The 6,981-nt window shown below is 40.5% G+C and overlaps 1 long non-coding RNA gene across 2 annotated transcripts; it reads right to left on the reverse strand.

Moving 5' to 3' along the window:
- Positions 1-261: 261 nt before the first annotated feature.
- LOC125554550 (uncharacterized) lies at positions 262-4,948 on the reverse strand. Of its 2 annotated transcripts, none has more exons than XR_015600153.1 (3): positions 4,244-4,948; positions 3,690-3,791; positions 262-3,310 (listed from the first exon to the last, which is right to left on the reverse strand). It is a non-coding gene; the product is annotated as an uncharacterized LOC125554550 (long non-coding RNA). The 2 variants fall into 2 exon arrangements; XR_015600152.1 differs by having other exon boundaries at positions 262-3,545.
- Between the last annotated feature and the right edge of the window lie 2,033 nt (positions 4,949-6,981).

Genomic DNA, 6,981 nt, shown 5'->3' on the forward strand with positions numbered 1-6,981 from the left:
TTACTGACGGTGTCATCACCATCGTACCTTTGTTGTTTATATAGTTGAATGGACTTACATTTTTACCATTTTATTCTTTTAAAAACTAATGTTTTCTCTAAATTTCCTACCTGAAAGGAATCAGAACTTTTTTATTTTCTACATTTTGTACTTCTAAGTTCTTTAATAACATTTTCACTATTTTACTTTGTTTTACCTCATCAAACAGGCGCACACCACATTTGAATAAACAAAATATGAATCTTTGAAGCACTAGGGGGATAACGATTGCACAGGACTTCACATGTGCCTTCATCATAGAAAAATAGACCGAATATTGCCAAGTTATAAGGTTGAATAAATGAATCATACAGAATATTGTTAAAACCCCGCATTTTTCTCACTACAACAAACTTATGTACTTGCATACAACCCTCTTTGAACTTGGACGGCACCTAGTGCTCAACTTGGACGATGACCAGTGCTCAACTGGAATAGAGGAGCTTCCATTGCAGTGGAGAAGACGTTGACATGCACTGGAGCTTAGCGTGCTGGAGTGATACACTTCGCGCCTACTCAATGTCACTGTACCCTGCACACACACACCAGCCAACAATTAACCACGTGGACTAAATTGGAGCTACAATATGAATTGAGCTAGATGAAATTTAGAAATTGAACTGACAGAAGAAACTAGACACCACAGGTACATCAAACAAAAAACTAGAGTAGTTAGTACCAACTACTAAACTAATGTACTGGATACTGAAAAATTAAACGCGCCAAAAGAAAAATTACATTTTCTTTATGCGCTCAACCTCCTGCATATATATTTGAACTGATGGTTTTCTCTCATTGAACATTACTGCCTCGCGAGTATGAACTATGCGAACTTTATTCTGGCCAAACTATTACAAATTTTCTATACGGTGAACTACCATACAATATAAAACTGAATTTTTTAAACACACACACTGCACTAATTCGTCCGGTGTTGGTTGCAGGAGGTGGACTGACCACCTAGGCATCACATCAAAGTAATTAGCAAGATTAAACACTACTTTTTACAAGAATTAGCCAGCAATTAAAAGGGTGAGAAATCAGAGTTCTAGTAATTATAATTTCCAAACACTAGTAGCAACCACTGTTTTGGTTTAGTTTCCTATGAATAAAATCAACAACACCGTCTCTTTATGAATAAAGCAGCATGCATTATCTCAAGGCCATGTCCACACTGCCTCACACAATGATTCAAAATCCTCTCAGCTAAGCTCAAACAGGTTACTATTCTCAAGCTATTTGGCTTTCACACAAACATGTTGTGAGCAGATAAACTTACGCATTAAAAAGAGTGTATCAATTTCTCAATCGCCAGAGAAAATAACACAAGAGCGGTGCCAACTTCCCCGTATCCATCCACCTCCATGCTCCTGCAAACCCACACCTATGCCCACCTAATCCAACAGCGATCGAACTAGCCAAGAAGGAGCCAACATTGAAGCACTTGGGGGAATGAAGAAACGAAATCATCTGGGTTCCATGTATAAATCACAGGAGCTCCTAGGAACTTTATCCAACACAACCAGCGCCTACTACTATCAGCACCACATCTAGGGGCGGCGCACGTCGATGGGGAGGTGGGGGCGCGCGTTTGTGGGAAGGCGTGAAACAATGAACGAGTTATAGTAGCAACACTTAATGTTTTAGATATCCTTGGCACAACAAGTTAGTACATCTAGCAATCTAGGCCAAATGAAATCCATAGACTATAGATTGACTAAAATAAGAATTGAAATGAACTAAAACTAAAATAAGAATTGAACTAGAATAAACTTGGATATTATACTGAACTAAAATAAGAAACTTTTGACTAAACTAAAATGAGAATTTGAAATTGGACTCGACTAAAAAATTATTTGCTGAACTGATCCTGAAAGAACAAGAAATCAATTCATTCTGGAAGTATTTTAAGCATCAAGTCCACGAGGATTGAGAAGTGACAGAATCATTTTCAGTTTCAAGCACAATAGCAATTCAGAATTGCTAACATAATTTCAAGGTACTATGCAAAAAATACATTACAATATATTTGAGATGTCCAACTACATGTACCATCTTAACACCTTCTCATAAAAAATGAATCAATAGTAAATAATTTTTGGCACTTTTGCACTGAGGTAATAGCGGTGAACCTATGACGAACAATAGAACTCAAAAAGATTTTTTTGTAGGTGGAATAAGATGTCGGAGATCGGGTGGACCGGCTACACCTCCTCCTCTCGATTGATCAGCAAATTGTTTTCTTATATAGGTCCCAATGAAACGCTTTTTAACTTTCTTTTTGTACAACTTTTCTGGTTTTTGGTCTTAATCTTATTTCCCAACAATCTGTTTTTTGAACTGGTATAAATTCATGTTTGATCTTACTAGCTCTTGGTCAGAAGAACTCAAGAACGAGATGGAACTAGAGAAATATGACAGGTCAGATATGGCCAAAAAAGTGCAAATCAACTTGTTTGTCGGATGGGCAAATGTACAAGTTCACATAAAAAGAACAAGTTCATGTACAGTAACATTGAAGTACACAAAGATACCTAAATATAATTTATGTACTTCGAAATAGTTTGTTTTACCTCCAAAATACTTCATTTGTTTTGAAATATGAACTTCTATATTTATTTCCTTAGAACTTATAACAGAGTGCGCAGCATTATTATGCTTCATATATGAACTTCCATATTTATTTCGTTAGAATTATGTTGCATGCCCACACAACATCATAGCCAATTCCTAAACTTGCAAGCCGAAGGTCACTAGGTAATAGCTAGCGGCTAATAGGAGGTGCACCAACAACTAGTGGTAGTAGGTCGAGGTTGTCCTGGATGATGCTGGAAACGATAAGAGCAGACGAAGGTCAAGGTCGTCCTAGTTTCAAAAATATCACACAACCAAGTACTAATCAAAATCAATCATTGTTCATATCTCCAAATCCAGTGCAAAAAATTAGAAGCTAATGTGTCAACAATCTATGTTGATTTACTCCAAAACACAAAAAATGTGAAGAGAATATCCATCGCACACTTTTTGGTCTGCACAACAATGTTCCTGGAACTGTACACGTTTCAGAACTGAAAGAAATTTATGTTTATAATGATGAACTGGCCATCAAGCATGGCACGAGGAGCTTGAACGGAGAAGCTAGGAAGATCTGGACTGGTGCGAGTCCTATACCTGGACAGGGATGGGAAAGGCGACACCGGAGGACTACGACATCGGTGTCAACAGTGTTGCCCTACTGGATCCAGCGGGTGGCTTCTCTGGGGGTGCAAGGCTTCGGGGGATGCCAAAATTAACAAAGGTAATTCCTAAATATGTATCAAAACAGGAAGGAAGAAAAATGGAACTTATAGCTCAAAATTTATCTTGAATAGTGATGTCGACTAGTACTACAGAAAGTTTTGGTCAGTCCAGTAACTTATTAAGTGGTAAGTCGGTATCCAAGTCGGCATGGTTTCTGTTGAACTGAGCCTTTGTGCTGAAACTGAACCATGCTTGGAAGCCTTATGCTGAATAAAACAAAATTTGGACATATAATACATAGTGAATCACAGCTTTTTGCTTCTTTTTTTGTATGAACCACTCGTATAATACATATGGAATCACTATTTATTTTTATTAACAAATTGCATTATACTATTGAGAGAATGTACCTTTCAGCAGCAATGCATTGAACCTCCAAAAATTCAAGACTTGTACCTCAACACACATTTCTTCTCCAATGTCACTACCATCGTAACATAAAATAGAGAAACCTGGAACATTAGTGGGTTAAACACATCTAACAACATCAAAAGAGAAACACTAGAAAAAAAGGACGCCGCTATACAGGAAATACAGTGGACAGACCCAAAGGAGAAATCCTCAAGCAAAAATCATGAGGTCTCGCAATCTCCATGGAAGATGGGGGTATCTGAACTTATCTTTGCTTCTTTGAAATTTTCGTTTTCTTGACTCGAAACTTTCTGTCAATTTCCAATACAAGTTCTTTTCGAATTGCTTTCTGCAATTTTATGTTTCCTTGCTTCAACTCAAGTTTGCTATTTTTTAATCTGATGCATGTTGCACTATAGGATTGCTATTGGTTTGCAAGTTGGGCTTGAGTCTTTAAAAAATTAAACTGGTACACGCAATACAAACAGTCAATATTGGCAGAAATCTCTAGATGAAAAAGAACAGAGCATCAGAAGATTCATCAAATTTATACCAAAAATGCTGGATCATGGGGCCAAGCGCGGGGTGGCCTGCAAGCGACTCTTTTTTGAGTGACCGGTGGCGGAGGAAGAAGTTGGACTGATGAGCTGCAGATCTTACAGTTGACTAGCCCCAGCGACCGCGTTGGCAGCTGCACGAATGGAGCCAAATGAATGGGCTTTGGTGGTGGTGATGAACGGCATGGTGGCTGAGTTTGAATGGACCGTGAGCTTAGGAGGCAGAGGGCGATGCTGGAGCTGTAGTGGCAACGTGTGGTGGATTGGGGAGGCAGGCTGGACAACGATGGGGTCGTGGAGGAGATGGGGACGAGGTGGCAGCTGAACCTAGTATACACAAGGGTGGGGCGGTGGCCGGAGCCGAGAGAGACGGGAGCGGGGCGGCGGCCGAAGCCGAGGGAGACGGGAGCGGGGCGGCGGCCGGAGCCGCGGGAGACGGGAGCGGGGCGGCGGCCGGAGCCGGGGGAGACGGGAGCGGGGCGGCGGCCGGAGCCGGGGGAACGAGAGCGGGGCAGCGGCCGGAGCCAGGGCAGATGGGAGCGGGGCGGTGGCCGGAGCCAGGGCAGACAGGAGCAAGGGCAGCGGCCGAAGCCGGGAGCGGGGGCAGCGGCCGGAGCCGGTGGGATGGGAGTGGTGGTTCCGAAGCCGGGGACAGAGGATAAGGTTTTGCCGGAGCCGGTGGGACGAAGGTGGGATTTGTCATCGGCCCTATATAGGAGGCGATAGTAACAGAATAATATTCTGTTACTAGTAACAAAATAGCTCTGTCCTTGTCATAATAACCTATACTTGTCATTATTTTGAAGTTCCAGCCATGACTAGGTGGAACAGCCACTACGAGTCCTCGTGCAACTTTGCGGCCTATGATGAAGTTGACAAAGGCGAAACGAGCACCAACCAGGCAAGATTACAAAAACATCCATGAGCATTTCAAACACATGCATATATACATATATCATCTAACCATTCTTTATTGATGATTTCAAATATTTGACTTGCCAGGCGTATGTACGAGACCCATCTCCAGAAACAGTCCAGCAGCAGCTACCGGTACATGATGTGGACATGCTCAGCCGTGAGCTTGTCGCGTCACAGGAGAGTATAATGAAGGCACTTAACGAGTTGAATAACTCCCTGAAGAAAGAGAAGGACGATATGATCGACGAGATCTCCAATCTCGTCGATAAAAAATTGAAGCTCATCGACTAGAAGCAGCTACTGGTCACCGAGATCGAGTCTATGAAGAAGGAGATATGGCTCCTGAAGGCCGAGAGGGAGGAGCTGAAGACTCGCAAAGTCTATTTCGAGAAGGACGGAGAGAGCAGTAGGAACAAGTTGCGTGAGATGAGGATCATTCTTCATCATAGCTAGTTAGCGCGCGGATAACAAGTTGCGAGATCGATGACCCCACTTTTGCTTGTATAGAGCTAGCCACCGGATAACTTTTGCTTGTAGGTGTAGTAGCAAGCTAGTTACTGAAAATTGTAGTAATAGATGGGTATATTTTGTGAATTTGAGACTTACCACTAGAAGTTTAAATGCCTGCACATATACTAATCGCCGGGTATTTTTTTTATTGCTAAAAAATACAAATTACTGGCATTGCCTCACAACAAATGCCATAGATAAAACAATATATAGCTGGCGTTAGCCAGGTGGATGCCATCGGTACTAAAATACTGCTGACGCGTCTGCCAACGCCACCACTAAACTGTTTTCACTGGTGCCATATTGGTGGCTTTGGGTCTCTATGCCAGCAAGGCACTTTTTGCCACTCCATAGCTAGGCTTTTTTCCACTAGTGTTAATTCATTAATTGGAGCTACTTAAGGGTGTATATCTAATCGCTCGGAAGGTATTCTACTTTTATCCAATCTCTTGCTCGTAACTCTGGAAACCAAAGAATGTTCCCTAATATTTAAGATAGGGAGGTTTTTCAACGTAATGCATAGATTCTACGGTTTTAATAACTTTAACATGTATTTCTTTATCAACATAGTTCCTTCATTTATCAATATCTTTAAATGCTTCATGATACTTTGCCCAACTAGTATTTGGTAAATTAAGATGGGAGGCGAAAGACTTGCAAAGATCAACAAGTATTCCGAAATCAACTTTGCACTGTGTTCTCTAAAAGTAGTAGTTTCAACAAAAGATTTATTGCTATCATATTTAGAGTTCATATCCCTCTCATTGGAAAACCTCTTTCGAATATGAATCCAATAATATAAGTTTTGTGACATACAACTTATATTTTCATAGTCAATAAATCCAGACGAAAGGAACAAATTGAAATTCACAAAATACGAGGGGGACCAAATTACCCCAGACGGAGGTAGTATTTGGCATATATGTGTATGTGTTGGTGTGTTGTGCCAAGAATTTTCTGAAATTTGTACACAATAGTGAGCATATTATGTGTAATAATCTAGGAAAGTTTCATCAAGGGAGAAACAGATGGTAGGTTCATCGAATTTTCAGTTTCAACCCAAATGTTGACCCAAAAGAAAAGTGGCCAGATTTTAAAAAATACACAACATCAAGCATATTATGTGTAGTAACCTGGGAAAATTTCATTAAGTTTGGAGAAATTGATTGCGAGATTCAGCTAGTTTTAATGTCAGCCAAATTTTGGCCAAATTTTTGACCCAAAAAAGTTTGCATGAATTTTTATAGAAGTTTAACACAAAAATATATTATGTGAAGTGATATGGGAAATTTTAATCAGGTTTTGA

The sequence above is a fragment of the Triticum urartu genome, chromosome 4A (assembly GCF_056163025.1).
Source record: "Triticum urartu cultivar PI428250 chromosome 4A, HENAU_Tu73, whole genome shotgun sequence".
NCBI lineage: Eukaryota > Viridiplantae > Streptophyta > Magnoliopsida > Poales > Poaceae > Triticum > Triticum urartu.